Consider the following 16,166-nt stretch of genomic DNA (forward strand, 5'->3'; position numbering starts at 1 on the left):
CAGCAAAAATGAGACAGCACCCACATCAAGCAGACATGCCTATTTCTGCCACAAATCTTTGATAGATCTCGTCCCTCTGCTTAAAACGCCCCTCCCCCAGGCTTCACCTGGCTGGATTCTCATCATCCTGCTGTCATCTCAAATGCTTCTCCCCAGAGGACTCTTCTCTAAATGCTCAGGTTTAAAGTCACCATCCCCACCCCAAGTGCCTCTCTACCCCAGGAGGCTTTAAAGTATTAAAACACCCCTCAAGCAAAACTGGCCCACAACCTGCTGTTTTTGTAAATACAATTTTATTGAAACACTGCCATGTCCATTCATTCACATACTATATGTGGTTGCCTTCCCACCGCAACTGCAGAACTGAGTAGTTAAGACAGATTGTATAACCACAAATCTAAAAAATTTATTATTTGGCCTTGTACAGAAAGTTTGCCAACCCTAGCTCTATCCCATTGCTCCATTCATTTTCTTGATAACACTTTTCATTACGTGTGTGTGTGTGTGTGTCCCTGCTTTTAGAATGTAAGCTCCATGAGGGCGGGGTTCATCTGTGGTCTTCACCATTGTATCTCTAGCACCTAGGTGATCAATAAATACTGTTGAGTGATAAATGGCTCTTGGTTCATCCCAATTTCAGTCCCCAGGTGATTGTTTATATAGTTAGGATAAACAAATGAGGGAAATATGTGATCTCCTTTGCTGTAATATATTTCATTGCCCATTCAGTTCAGTCTTGGACTCAGTCTTGTCCAACTCTTTGTGATCCCATGGACTGCAGCCTCCCTGTCCATCAGCAACTCCCAGGGTTTACTCAAACTCATGTCCGTTGAGTCGGTGATGCCATCCAATCATCTCATACTCAGTCATCCTCTTCTCCTCCCGCCTTCAATCTTTCACAGCATCAGTGTCTTTTCAAATGAGTCAGTTCTTTGCATCAAGTGGCCAAAGTATTGGAATTTCAGCATCAGCATCAGTCCTTCCAATGAATATTCAGGACTGATTTCCTTTAGGATGCACTAGCTGGATCTCCTTGCAGTCCAAGGGACTCTCAAGAGTCTTCTCCAACACCACAGTTAAAAAGCATCAGTTCTTCAGTGCTCAGCTTTCTTTATAGTCCAACTCTCAGATCCATACATGACTACTGGAAAAACCATAGCTTTGACTATACAAACATTTGTTGGCAAAGTAACATCTCTGCTTTTTAATATGCTGTCTAGGTTGGTCAGAACTTTTCTTCCAAGGAGCAAGCATCTCTTAATTTCATGGCTGTAATCACCATCTGCAGTGATTTTGGAGCCTGAAAAAGTCTGTCACTGTTTCCACTGTTTCCCCATCTATTTCCCATGAAGTGATGGGACTGGATGCCATGATCTTCGTTTTCTGAATGTTGAGCTTTAAGCCAACTTTTTCACTCTCCTCTTTCACCTTCATCAAGAAGCTTTTGAGTTCCTCTTCACTTTCTGCCATAAGGGTGGTGTCATCTGCATATCTGAGGTTATTGATATTTCTCCCGGCAATCTTGATTCCAACTTGTGTTTTTTCCAGCCCAGCGTTTCTCATGATGTACTCTGCATGTAAGTTAAATAAGCAGGCTGACAATATATAGCCTTGACGTACTCCTTTTCCTATTTGGAACCAGTCTGTTATTCCATGTCCAGTTCTAACTGTTGGTTCTTGACCTCCATACAGATTTCTTAGAAGGCAGGGAAGGTGGTCTGGTATTCCCATCTCTTTCAGAATTTTCCACAGTTTGTGGTGATCCACACATTCAAAAGCTTTGGCATAGTCAGTAAAGCAGAAGTAAATGTTTTTCTGGAACTCTCTTGCTCTTTTGATGATCCAGCAGAGAACCAGATTTGATCTCTGGTTCCTCTGTCTTTTCTAAATCCAGCTTGAACATATAGAAGCTCCCAGTTCACGTACTGTTGAAGCCTGGCTTGGAGAATTTTGAGCATCACTTTGCTAGCATGTGAGATAAGTGCAATTGTGCGGTAGTTTGAGCATTCTTTGGCATTGCCTTTCTTTGGGATTGGAATGAAAGCTGACCTTTTCCAGTCCTGTGGCCACTGCTGAGTTTTCCAAATTTACTGGCATGTTGAGTGCAGCACTTTCACAGCATCATCTTTTAGGATTTGAAATAGCTCAACTGGAACTCCTTCATCTCCACTACCTTTGTTTGTAGGGATGCTTCCTAAGGCCCCCTTGACTTTGCATTCCAGGATGTCTGGCTCTAGGTGAGTGATCACACCATTGTGATTATCTGGGTTGTGAAGATTGTGAAGATCTTTTTTGTATATTTCTTCTGTGTATTCTCACCACCTCTTCTTAATATCTTCTGCTTCTGTTAGGTCCATAACATCTCTGTCCTTTATTGTGCCCATCACTGCATGAAATGTTCACTTGGTAGCTCTAATTTTTTTTGAAGAGATCGCTAGTCTTTCCCATTCTGTTATTTTCCTCTATTTCTTTGCATTGATCACAATAGGTATTCTTGACATAGGAAGAACAAGCATAATGTAAAAGACCTTAACAATGTTCCAGTAATTAATAAATACTGTTGAGTGATAAATAGCTCTTGGTTTATCCCAATTTTACAGTCCCCAGGTGATTGTCTTTATAGTTAGGATAAACAAAGGAGGGAAATATGTGGTCTCCTTTGCTGTAATATATCTCATTGGCCATTAACAGTACATTTTTTGCTTTAAAAATAGGTATCTGAATGGCATTGTCATATAATTTAAGATTATTACATTAAATTATTTAAATTAATTGATTGTTATTTAACCAATATTAATCAAGATGGTGTGCTGCAGTCCATAGGGTCACAAAGAGTCAGACATGACTTGGTGACTAAATTACATTTAATTTTTAAATTATAATAAAATGTGGCATTTTGATAATATTCATGCTCATTGATGAAACTTCAAAATCCACATTAGTCTAAATTCTTAACATTGTAGATGTTTTTTCTAATAAAACAGAGCTGGGAAGCATTACCTACTAAAAATTACAGTGTGGCCATTATAATTTATGCCCTACCTTATTTCTTCCCAACTAGAAGAACCCTGAAACATTCATCATAGAGAATGAATGAGAAAGAAAACTATTCTGTTTCTTCTAGCAAATTCTTATTTGGCCCCATCTACCACCACCTCTTGTCTATTGCTCTGGCCCAAAAGACCAAAGAAAAATTAGGGCGTGGTGAGACAGTAGTTAAATGAGGTTACCAGAAGTTGCCTGAGATGAAATAATGAGGGGAAAGAATTTCTAAAATGGCAGTCCCCAGTAAGATCCCCTGCAAACATAACCCCAGGTATTAAGAGGTTGGTAGTCACTTGTGAGTTTTAATTTGAGTCAATGACCAAGAGTCCAGTCACCTCTGAAACAGAAGACACAGCATTTGGCCTTGATTGTCACCTCTACAACACCGTGGCCTCATCACATATCCTTCTTCAAAAGCCTACCGTGTCATTTAGATTGTCCAGCCTCTTCCACTTAAAATGTCAGGTAGTTTTATGTTCTAAGCCGAATGACTGTGTTTTCCTCCTCTTTTACTCATTCTCCCCCAAACAACTTGGATTTTTTTTTTAAAGCTCTTAATCAGAATCGAGAAGCTTACCAACAGATATTTATTATCAGAACTCTTAACATACAAAACCAGTTTTCTTTCCCTGCTTTCCCCAATATGTGAATTCAGAATTTAGGAATAAATGCCAAGGGAAATTTTTTAAGGTCTTTTACTTTATGTTTATTGTTCCTATGTCAAGAATACCTATTGTGATAGTTTTATTCAAATAGGAGGTTTATACTTCCCTTCTCTGAGCTCCATGTGAAAGGAGTTCCCATGGCTAGGAAGAAACAATACACAATGCCAGTACTTCCCTGAAGGATAGACGCATGGAAACTTAAGTACATTTTGTATACAGTGTGTTTATTTAACTTACCCTGATTACCATAGCGAATCTAGCATCCCTAATCCCTGTCTATTTTCTTGCCCTGCTTTATATTCTTCGTAACATGAGTCATGTAGTTACTGTTATGCTATCCATGTTATATTACCTTACTATAGTCTCCCACACTAGCACAGAAGCCCCACGGTCTTATACTCCACTGAATCCTCAGAGCTTTGAACAGGATTAGCACATAGTAGGTGCTCAGTAAACATGAGCTGAGTGCAGTGGACAGCTTTGGCTGTCCTTCCCGATCATATCCTTTTGGTCCCATATTGTTTCTGGGAACCCCTTTATGTGCCTTTGATTCTGGTAGCCCCACCCCTCCAACCCTTCTTCAGGGCACTGCTCTGGGGTTACCCGAGCTGTTTTGCCACCTCATGCAAAGGACCTAAGTGCCTGGGTGCTTACATCTCCCCTGGGCACCCACGGCCAGTGACTGACTGATACAGCAGGATGACAGCCCAGCTTACTTGCCCAAAAGTCCTCAGCTCAGCATCTGTTTCTAAGGAACCAAACCTAAAACACTGAGTAATTAAACATGTGCACTCTAAGATTTCACACAAACTCAAATCATTCCTTAAAATGTTTGCAATAATAGCAAAAATGTTGACCACATTTCACTTGATTCCACAGTAAAGGATTGATATTTACGACATGAATCTATGGTACAATGAATTATGTGGGACATTTTCTTTTTGGCCATGCTGCATGGCATGTGGGATCTTAGTTCCCTAACCAGGAATCAAACCTGTGTACCCTGCATTGGAAGCACAGTCTTCACCACTGAACTGCCAGGGAAGTCCAATCTGGGGCATTTTAGAAAGGGTTTGGCTTCAAAAGTAATTTCACAAACAATAACTATAAGCACTGGAAAAAAGAAATGGCTGAGTCAGCCCCCATTAACTATGCAGAATTAGACTTCTCTTGATTAATGCTGTGATTTGAAAAGCACTGCTCTTTTTTAAAAAACAGAATTATAACAAAGAAAAATTAAAAATGCATTTGCTTTTAATGTTGCCTGCTTCTCGTAACTTCCTGCAAATGTCTTCATTTTTCAGTTGAAATGTGGGTAAAAGAAATTTACTCTGCATTCTCCAGAATATCATTAGCAAAAATGAGAGCAGATCTGCATGACTAATTTTGATTAAATTCTGCTTCATCTAAATATCTAAGCACCAGCTTTGCCTCTGCAAATGTCCTTTACTTAGCTTGCCTGTCTCTCAGAATACATTTTCTTCTACTCGTGTGGTAAAAAAGGACACTAGGTCAAAGGTCAAACCCCAAGCATAACTGACAGATTTAGAAATAGATAATGGCCCACATTTTGGAGCAGAGGTCACAATAATTTTCTAAAATCAATTCTAATAAAAAAGACAACCACTTACATTTCCATTTTCCTGCCCTATGAATTTTGCAGCAATGCAGGCAGCAGGCAGTTTCCAGTAACGCTTTTAGAATTATGACTAACACTCAAGGAAATAAAAGATGACAGTTTTTATATGCAGTAGCTGGAATTAGTAAGAAAATTTGAATGCCTCCATTTTTATACTTTCTGTTTTCAGGTATGTAGTCTCCACAGCTTCAGTCATCTTGTTACTGTAGCAAAATCTTTATGTCACTCCTGACACCAAAAGTATACTAATCAAGATCATCAAAAAGCTAGGGTCTCATTTTACTGGGTATGCATCTCTCAAGGCCTGCATAGTTCTGGCTCTGACGATACTACTACAGCTTCATGGGATTGCTCTCTCTGGGGTTAGTTCTGAGGAACTAACTGAGGAACTGAGTCTGCACCTCAAGAGACTTTGCTCACTTAGTGATCTCTGCTTCCATGGACTTATTGTGAACTCATGCTCATCGTGGTCATTTTTGGTCCTGACTCTTACTCTTCTTCAGAAGCCCTGGGCCCACTCATTGGCTTCACCCCAGCTCTTCCCCCACTTTTAAAGGGCTCCAATAGGGCTTCCAGGGCATCACATGTTTGGCCTACAGCAGAGTATCCATTTTCAAACGTCTCACCCAACTTTCTAGCACAAAATGTCTATGAAGATACAAAAATGCTAAGAATTTAACATAGTCACAGAGAGTGCAACTTCTGTTTATTTTATGCAAAGAATCAGGCGACACAAGCAAAAACTTTGATAACTGTGTATTTGTGACTTGAGTTTAGCATTATCAAGACTGTGCAGAAAAGCACATCTGGAATTTTTCTGGGTGTGTCTATTTAATATTTTGTTGCATAGTAATTATGTATGAGTTGTAAGCAGTTTTCGTAAGTTGCTGATTATTTTGACCAAGCTATGTTTTATAGTTTTTGTTGCTTCTTTGTTTTTTACTATATATGTACATGTGATTTAATACTGTTTGTAAATATCAATATTAACATATTTCCGTAACATCATATGTAACCAAACAATAATAATCCTAGTCCAAAGACTGACCACCAATTTCTGGGGTAACCAGGGAGCTGTCCTCACTCACACCCTCTATGGTCCTAATTCAGCCATGAGCTTTAGTCCTCCATCCAGCCCCCATCCTCAAACAAGGATAAGTTGATCATAAAATTCCTAGGACGTGGTAGAGACTGACATGGAAGGAAGAGCAAGGCTAGATGGGAAGATGGCAGGCAACCCCAAATGAGAGAGCAGGGAGGAGGGTAGATTTCTGCAACAGACTTAGAAATTTCTACAACCACTGGTATAGTCCTGGAAGTCCTAGGTGGGCACAGAACACTCAGAAAGGTCCACACTGATGTGAAAGCTATCATGAACCACTACCAGCAAGATGGTCCTGCAGACCCACAGAACTCCTGGCCAGCTAGCTACCTGGACTCACCCTAGGTGTTTCATTACTCATGAAATAACTCAACCCACACAGTTTAAATTATTGAATTTTTTAGACTCTGCTTCTCTCAATTCTTTATGGTAGATATTTAGTGTAGATTTTATTACACATACTTTAAATGGGGAAAAGGGAACAGGAAAAATATAGGAGTAAAATAAATATATGTTTTTAACCAAATGATATCCTACTAAAAGAGGATGCAGGAAGTCAGGTAGTATTAGGTCATCCAGGCGTGACAGTGGGGCTCCCTGGACCAGGGGTGTGGCGGTGGGGCAGAATGAAGTGGAGGTATTCTGAAATCTATTTTGTAGATAAAATCAACAGAAAGTGAGGTTGGTCAGATGCAGTGCAAGAGAAGCCCCAGATTTCTGACTTATGCCTCTGAGTAGATGTCAGTGTCATTTATTGACATAGGGAACACAGAAAGAGGTTTGAGCAGAAGTAATGAGGTGTTCAGCTTTGGGCCATTGGTTTTGAGATGCCTGCGGGACACCTCAGCAGACTTTGAGGATACAGTTGTGAATCCAAGGAAGAAGCAGCCACTGGTGTCAGCAGTGACAAACTAAATGGCCCTCTGTCCTTTGCAGCCAGGGAGGTCTCTTAAAGATGGGCTGATTATCCCACTCCTAGGCATATATCCAGACAGAACTATAATTCAAAAAGATACACGCACACCTATGTTCATACCAGCAGTGTTCACAATAACCAGGACATGGAAACATCCTCAATGTCCACTAACAGATGAATGGATAAAGAAGACGTGGTACATAGAGACAATGGACTACTACTCAGCCATAAAAAGAATGAAATACTACCATTTGCAGCAATATGGATGGACCTAGAGATTACCATGCTAAGTGAAGAAAGTCAGAAAGAGAACAGCAAATATATGATACGACTTACACGTAGAATCTAAAGTATAACACAAATGAACTTATCTATAAAAGACTCACAGACATACAGAACAGACTTGTGGTTGCCAAGGGGGAGGGAGAATAGGGGAGCAAAGAATTGGGGGTTTGGGATTAACAAATGCAACTTATTATGTATCCTGTTGCATAGCAAAGGCAATTGCATTCAATATCGTATGATAAACCACAATGGGAAAGAATACAAAAAATAATGTATATATATGTACGACCGAATCACTTCTGTACAGAACAAATTAACACATAGTAAATCAACTACAGTTTCATAAAATAAAATTTTTTAAAGTATGGGCTGACTGGGAATTACATACATTGGAGTGCATCTTCTTTAGGGCCATCAACACACTCTGTAGCCCTCTTTGCTTACACTGCTCTCAAATAAATAGCATATCTGAAAGATCAATGCCAATTCCACATCCATTAGAATCTGCAAATCAAAATTTGTTGTCGAGTAACATGTGAAGTGAAACAACAAAATGGCACTCAAAGGCATGTAAGAGATTCTTCTGTGCTAACTGATACTATTCATGAATCTCTCGGTCATCGTTCATCAGGCACAATTCTCAACCCTGGGCAAGGTGGTGCTGTGTCACCTTCCAGGGGAAGTCACAGACACAATCAGAAATGGTGCTGATTCATAAATATCCCCTAGTATACTGTCCATCACATCATCAATAGCAATTGCCCTCATTCGATACCCTGCCTGACAAAAAAGAACTTTCCTTTCTCCTAAAATTTGAAACCCAATGTAAGCTGGAGTTGAGTTCACCTTTCTAACACAGGGATATCAACATTTCAGTGTTGCAAACCAACTGAAGCTAATTTAATCAATCAACAACTGTCCGATTAGAAGGAAGGCTCTTGCCTCTACAAACTCACTACTGGGTGGATATTATAGTCGAAATCTCAGACCAAATGTTGCCCTGTACAGAAATAGCTTCAAAATCAGGAGCAAAACCTGGTAACTCTAAGAGAAGTCCCTGTTTTCTGTCCTAAATAATATACTCCAATTAGCATACTGCAAGAAGAGGGCCCTCTAAGTCAGAGGCAATGATAATCCTAGGGCTATCATGAGGCATCCATTGAGTAGGGAACACAGGACAATGGTATTCTAGATCGTGGGTCCTAACTTCAAACATGTTTTCCTGCTGTTCCTGTTTATTCTTGCAGCTTATTTAATCAAGGGAGGCAGGACCCATTAAGTCTTTGTAACTAACCACATATCATTTACACTGTGGATTCCACCAGTGAAATATTATTCCTAACATCTCCTATGCTAATCAACAAGTCCTATGGTACAGCTTAGATGCCTAGGAATTTTCCTGGTGGTCCAGGGGTTAAGACTTTGCCTTTCAAGGCAGGGGATGCAGGTTTGATCCCTGGTAGGGGAGCTAAATCCCATATGCCTCGCAGTCAAAAAAAAAAAGGAAAATAGAAGTAATATTGTAACAAATTCAATAAGGATTTTAAAAATGATCCATATTTTTAAAAAAAAACATAAGAGAGAGCACAATCCTATTAAAACCAACAAACAACAACAAAAAAGCAACCACTAGAGGGAACCTCCTTGGAAGACAGACTCCCAGTTAGAAGGCTTCCAACCTTGCCTGGAAAATTTATTTTTAGTTTAAGCATCACCAAATGTTAGTTTAAGGTCCCTAGGATTTACATTAATGTTAACTTAAACCTCTATAAATCACAAACAGAAATATTTTAAAGCAAAAATCACACAAAGGCAGTATGACATTCTGGTTCTTAATTTTGTTATTGCTTTGATGTTAAAAAGAGAACCAAAACTTCAGAGCATGAGTTATATTCCAATTATCTTTTGCTATGTAACAGACCATCTCAAAGCTTAATGGAATCTCACATACAGCATGGTGATTGTAGTTAATAATATTGTATTGTTTACTTGAAAGTTGCTAAAGGAGTAGATCTTAAATGTCCACACCACAAAAAAAGAAATGGTAATTATGTGACCTGATTTATAGTCATTAACATTTTGCAATAGATAAGTGTATCAATTCAACGTTATACACCTTAAACTTACACAATGTGCCAATTATATCTATTAAAAAATAACTTAGAGAATAAAAGAACAATCATTTATTTCATCACAAATCTACAATTTGGTTATGGCTAGTTGGGGGCCACAATTCCCCTCTGCAACAGGACATCTGGTGCCTTAGCTGAGGAACTGGAAATAATGAAAGGGGGAGGGGAGCTTAAATTCCAGAAGTTCTGGACTCACCTGCCTGGTTCTAAACTTCAAAGACTCAAACGGACTCAGCTGGAACTGCCAAGCTGAACAACCACAGTTCACCTCTCCATGTGTTCTGAGCTGACAGAATGGCGTCTGGACTTCCAGGGGGAGATCCCCCAGAGCTAGTGCTATGAGAGACTCAGAAATTGCGCAGCTTCACCTCTGCAATGTTCTATGGTGACAAGCAAGTCCCAAGGCACCCTAGATCCAAGGGAGGGAAGTGAGACCTCATCCCTAGAAGGGCAGTGGAAGGTTACACTGTAGAAAAGCAGATGGGAATGGAGGATGTCATGGTAGCCCATCTTTGGAAAACACAAGCTACACAGGCTAGGATATCAAAATGAGTAACACACAGTCCCTGGGTACTTATCCTCAAATAACTCATAATTTAGTTGTGCAAGCAGGAAAAATCAACTAATAATTACAGTCTAAAACAAGATGACAATAGATCAGGGGTCAGCAAACTGAAGCTCACTGCCTGTTTTTATAAATAAATTTTTATCAGTACACAGCCATGCTTATTCATTTACAATTGTCTACAGCCGCTCTCATGCAACCGTGGCAGAGCTGAGTCATTTTGACAGATACCATTTGGCCCACAAAGCCTAAAATATTTATTTACTTGTCCTTTAGAGAAAAAATGTGCTCACCCTTCCAGATGATTCTAGTATAAAATGCTTTGGCAGTATTGAGGAGGGAAAAATAAAACTTCTGTGGAAATTTCAAAGATGTCACCCAAAAAAGGAAAAAATTTAAGCTAATTTTTATTCAATGATTTATTCTTATTTACCTTGCTTGGGGCTTCCTTGGTGGCTCAGACAGTAAAGAATTCATTTGCAATGCAGGAGACCTGTGTTCAATCCCTAGGTTGCGAACATCCCCTAGAGGAGGGCACAGCAACCCACCCCAGTATTCTTGCCTGAAGAATCCCCAAGGACAGAGGAGCCTGGCAGGCTACAGTCCATAGGGTCACAAAGAGGAATAATTTAAGGCTGTTTACAAAGATATGCAGTGGACAGCAGAGGTGTTGGGAAGCGGGGATTCCAGGCAAAAGTAAGAACACACATAAAACAAGTCTAAGCAGGTGAAGAGGGTGGTATGTTCAGAGTATTAGAAAGAGTTCCATGTATTGGACCATGTGGTGGATGTTCCAGGCCCAGGAAGGAATGAGAGTTCACAGGAGAGCAAGAAATATGAAATTTGAAACATGGAACCCAATAACTCTCAGGGGAGCAGTGATGAAGGCTGAACCCAGAAAGGGCCACTAAGATTGCAAAAGCAAGATTATGTCCAGACACTCCCAGAGATCATTACCTCTCTTATTCAGATGTCTCTTCCTTTGTGACATCATCAGAGCAGTCTTCTCTAATCAATGTTTCTAAAATGGCAACTCCCTTCTGTGAGTCTTTGTCTCCTTACCCTGCTTCACTTTTCTTCCTAGAGCTTAATACCAGCTACCATGCTATAGGTATTTGTCCACTGCCTATTTAAGAACTTGGACTTTATCTGCCTTGTTCCTTGCTGCAATCCCAGTACTTGGCACACAATAGACCCTTTTGTTGAATGAACAAATGAATGAATGAGTAGAAAAGTGTCAAAGGGCAATGGCCACAACTCAGAGACAAATGGGAAATGGGAGGTGGACAGAGGAAAACGGATCACTCCAAGTTTCCTAGCTCAAATGGCTGGGTAGATGCTGCAGCCATCAACCATGGTGAGAAGAACAGGTTTGGCGGGGAATGATGCATTGGGTAAAGCGATGCAAGTTTGATTTTTGACATACTGAGTTCAAGGTTCCTGGGAAGCCTCTTCAAGGAGTTGTTGAATAGGCAGCCAGGACTATAAAAATGAAGATTAGGAGAAAGGAACAGAGCAGGTCGATTTGAGATCACCTGAGGACAGGAAACAGGTGATGCCACAGGAGGGTATGAGATCTTCCAGGAAAAGGCATCAAGAAAGAGGAGAGATGGTGGCTGTATCTGGGAGGAGAAAGCACCCTTTATACGGTTGCCAGAGAAAAGGCAATCCAGGAGACTTGGGGACAGTCAGAGAGGAGGAGAACTAGGCAAGAGCTGGTGTCAGAGGAAGCAAGGCGGGATATTTTCAAGAGAGAGAATGGCAGACAGATTCAGATACAGCCGAAAGCTTGTGATAGGAGAGGGGGTGAGGGGGTCCCCCAAGGAGTTTCTAAAACGGGCCCATGTGACTCATACTGTTTAGCATCAGTTACAGTTTAGAAAATTTGCTATAGTTTCTATGACCTGATTCCTTATTTTCTGCCAGGCTTGTTTTCTGCTATGGACCTGCTCTTAGATCCATAGATCTAGAGACCAAAATTTTATTTCTATAGTTGACAGTCACTGTTGTCTCTGTGAACAGATAAATTTGTGGTAAAGGGGATATTAATCCAAGCCATTTTAATAACACCACAGCTACAAACAACCTGGGCAGATCTTTAGGCTGTTTGCTCCCTGACTAATGAACTCCTGTCTTGGGTAGGTAACAACAACAACAACAAAATGTAGTCTTTGTTTTGAGTATGAAAGTGAAAGTGAAGTCGCTCAGTCATGTCCGACTCTTTGCGACTCATGGACTGTAGCCCACCAAGCTCCTCCGTCCATGGGATTCTCCAGGCAAGAATACTGGAGTGGGTTGCCATTTCCTTCTCCAGGGGATCTTCCCGACCCAGGGATCGAACCCAGGTCTCCCGCATTGCAGGCAGACGCTTTAACTTCTGCACCACCAGGGAAGCAAAACCTCCTATAATTCAGTCACTCAGTCCTGTCCGACTCTTTGCGATCACAGCGTGCCAGGCCTCCCTGTCCATCACCAACTCCCAGAGTTCACTTAAAAGGTTTATTTCAGTCCTTAATTGCGCTAATGAGGCTCTTCAACAGACTCAGCAGAGAATGCTTGGCTAAAGATGCTCAAAACTTTCTTTGAATTTCAACCAATGTCTTTCATCCTCGATTTGACAACTATCAGCCCCTGAAACTGTTCTCTCCACATCAGGACCAAACACGTCCTGACCAAATTCAATGATCCGTTCATTCTCACTGGCTGCTTCTCATCTGTTAGCTACCGTCTACCTTTACCCTCTCCCGGAAAGCTCATTTCCTTTGGTTTCTCTGATATCAGGTTCTCCTGTTTCACTACATAGCTTTTCTTTATTTCTTTGAGTGGCTGGATTTTCCTTTTTCTTCTGTCCCTAACTGTAGTCTTCTCCTAAAATCCAGTCTTCAGTCTTCATCCTCTTAAACTCATCTTTGTCTCCTCTGCTTCTCTATTCTCCTATAGTCTTCTAACTGGTCTTATGGTTTACATGTTCTTTCAATGATGTTGTTATACAGAACATGAGCATATATAACATATATGCTATATACAATATGACATATACACAGTGTATTAGTAAGGACACTGCTTGTTTAAGTGGTCAGTGGTCAACTTAGAGAATTCCTTTGTATTGAATTTAAAGATGTTCTGACCTAGAATATATATATATTTGTTTATATATATATATATATAAACAAGGCACTTTGAAAAAGACTATTTAAGAAGTATCTAAGGATGAAATTGGGCAGAGTTTAATCCAGACTGAGCACAAGACCAGTTGTTAATAAAATACATATTCTATTCTAATTATATCACATAAAGATCAAATTTTATTAAAATTAAATTGTTAATTGAAGGGCACTGTGGTAGGTGCTGGGGCTTCCCTGATGGCTCAGATGGTAGAGAATCTGCCTGCAATGCAGGAGACCCAGGTTCAATCCCTGGCTCAGACAGATCCCCTGGAGAACGGAACGGCTACACACTCTAGTATTCTTGCCTGGAGATTTCCATGGACAGAGGAGCCTGGTGGGCTACAATCCATGGGGTCGCAAAGAGTCAGACATGGCTGAGCAACTAACACTTTCACACTTTCACGCACGGTAGGTGCTAATAGACATAACAGCATAAAGGCAGTCACCCCGAAGCTAATTAAAGCTATTTCTACAATTCATCACAGAGGCTAAATGCACATTATTTATTTCAAACCCTTTCTTTAACAAGAATTTAAGTTATTTAATATTACATAGGTTTATCTTCTACATATTGAAAGTTTATCATTTATCTGTAAGCATTAAGACGTTAAAGTCTTTAAATAAATCTTTTAGAATCTAAAGTGTAAGTATACATTGTACACTGGTAACATTATAACATTTTCTGTCATTCCCATCAAATACTAGATTTCGCCTGGCACCTGCTGTCAGCAAATCCTTAGAGAGAAAGGCGTTAATTTGTTTCATGGAGTGGATGAAGTTAGTTAAGCCCAGTCAAAAATAAACGAGCAGCCCAAATAGAGTAAGTGATATGAAAGAAGCTGGCCCTTCAATGGAATTCTTTTCAAGTTTTCCAATTTCTGCCACAAGTATCATTTTCTTACTGGTCCTCAGGCTTGATACCTTGGAGATTCCTTTGCCTCTGCCCACCCCTTTGTTACTTATCTCTGGCCTGTCTCCAATTACCACTCCTGCTCTTTCTTTATTTTCAGAGCCACTACCTGGTCTAGACTGTGAGTACTCCGACATGGAGAGTGAGATGGTTTCTTCATAGCCCTCCTGCTCCCAATCTCTCACTGCTTTAGTTATTTCTCGCCTGATCAACCTTACATATGATGAATGGCTTTCCATGTTTAAGAGTCATCAGGGTTTTCTTACAATATATTCCAGCAATCCCACTACTGGGCATATATCCAGAGAAGACTCTAATTCAAAAGAATACATGCACCCCAATGTTCAAAGCAGCAATACTTACAATAGCCAGGACATGGAAGTAATCCAAGTGCCCATCAACAGACAAATAGTTAAGGAAGATGTGGTGTATATATATATATGTGTGTGTATGTGTATATATATATATATATAGTAGAATACTATTCTACCATAAAAAGAATGAAACAATGCCACTTGTAGCAACATGGGTGGGCCTAGAGATTATCATATTAAATAAAGTAAGTCAGAGAAAGACAAGTACCATATGATATCACTTATATATGGAATCTAAAAAATTGATACAAATGAACTTATTTACAAAACAGAAATAGACATTTCTATTCTTATCTCTATAAGATCTTATATTCTTATTTTCTTATATTTTCTTATTTTCTAATCTTTCTTATTTTCTTATAATCTTATATTCTTTTTTCTATTCTTATCTCTATAGAGAAAACAAATTTATGGTTACCACCAGAGAGGGATAAATTAGGAGTTTGGAATTAAAAGATACAAGCTACTATATACAAAATAGGTAGAGAACAAGGTCCTACTATATAGCACAGGGAACTATATCCAATACCTTGTAATAATTTAGAAAAGAGTATATATATAATATGAATCATTTTGCTTCATACCTGAAACTAATACAACATTGTAAATCAAATATACTGCAATATTTTAGGGAAAAAGCAGTCAAAGGCTTTCTATCACCTGTCACATGAAAACCAAACTGAATCTGGGCTACAGTTTCTTCAGTTGTAAAATGGCCATGCAGATCTTGAGGGGTGATTTTCAAACTTTTGAGCAGCCCCAAGCCAGATTAAAGGAGAGCTTCTAGATTAAAGCACACAAAGAAACCAGATCCTACCACTCACACCACTGCCTCTTCCCCTTGCCAAGCAGCCTCCCTAGATAAATCACTGATCTGACAGTCTCCAAACTCCTCTCTTGCTGCTGTAATACCTGGGATTATCTCCTGAACTTAGATCCAGTGTCCCCCATCACAAAGTCTTCTCTTTCTTTACTAAACTCGGGTTTTTCTACCCTGCTCAGGGTTCAAGACACAAGCCCAAATTACTCATGGACAGGATGGAGATTGAGAAAACTCAAAAGTTCAGCCTCATCCAAAGAACTTACAGGCCCAGAGTTGCCAGATCTTTCCAGTTTTCCAAACAAGCTAGAAATCTGACTCTTCCTTATAAAATCAAATCTCTTGATGTTTGTAGCTGTAACGGTTAATTTATGTGTCAGCTTGACTAAGCCGTGGTGTCCCACTGTTTAATCAAACACTGGTCTAGGTGTTGCGGTGAAGGGATTTTGTAGACTAACGTTTACAATCACTTGACTTTAAGCAAAGGAGATTACTCTCAATAATGTGCGAGGGACTCATACAATCAGTGGAAGACCTTAAGAGTGA

General features: G+C 39.8%; 1 long non-coding RNA gene across 1 annotated transcript in view; it reads right to left on the minus strand.

The window, feature by feature from the left end:
- The window catches only part of LOC138439286 (uncharacterized), a 550,512-nt gene extending 540,311 nt beyond the window's left edge, over positions 1-10,201 (minus strand). The window contains exon 1 of the long non-coding RNA XR_011256668.1: positions 9,981-10,201. This is a non-coding gene — a long non-coding RNA (uncharacterized lncRNA). The remainder of the gene's footprint in view (positions 1-9,980) is intronic.
- Positions 10,202-16,166: the final 5,965 nt, after the last annotated feature.

The sequence above is a fragment of the Ovis canadensis genome, chromosome 4 (genome assembly GCF_042477335.2).
Source record: "Ovis canadensis isolate MfBH-ARS-UI-01 breed Bighorn chromosome 4, ARS-UI_OviCan_v2, whole genome shotgun sequence".
In the NCBI taxonomy this organism is placed as follows: domain Eukaryota; kingdom Metazoa; phylum Chordata; class Mammalia; order Artiodactyla; family Bovidae; genus Ovis; species Ovis canadensis.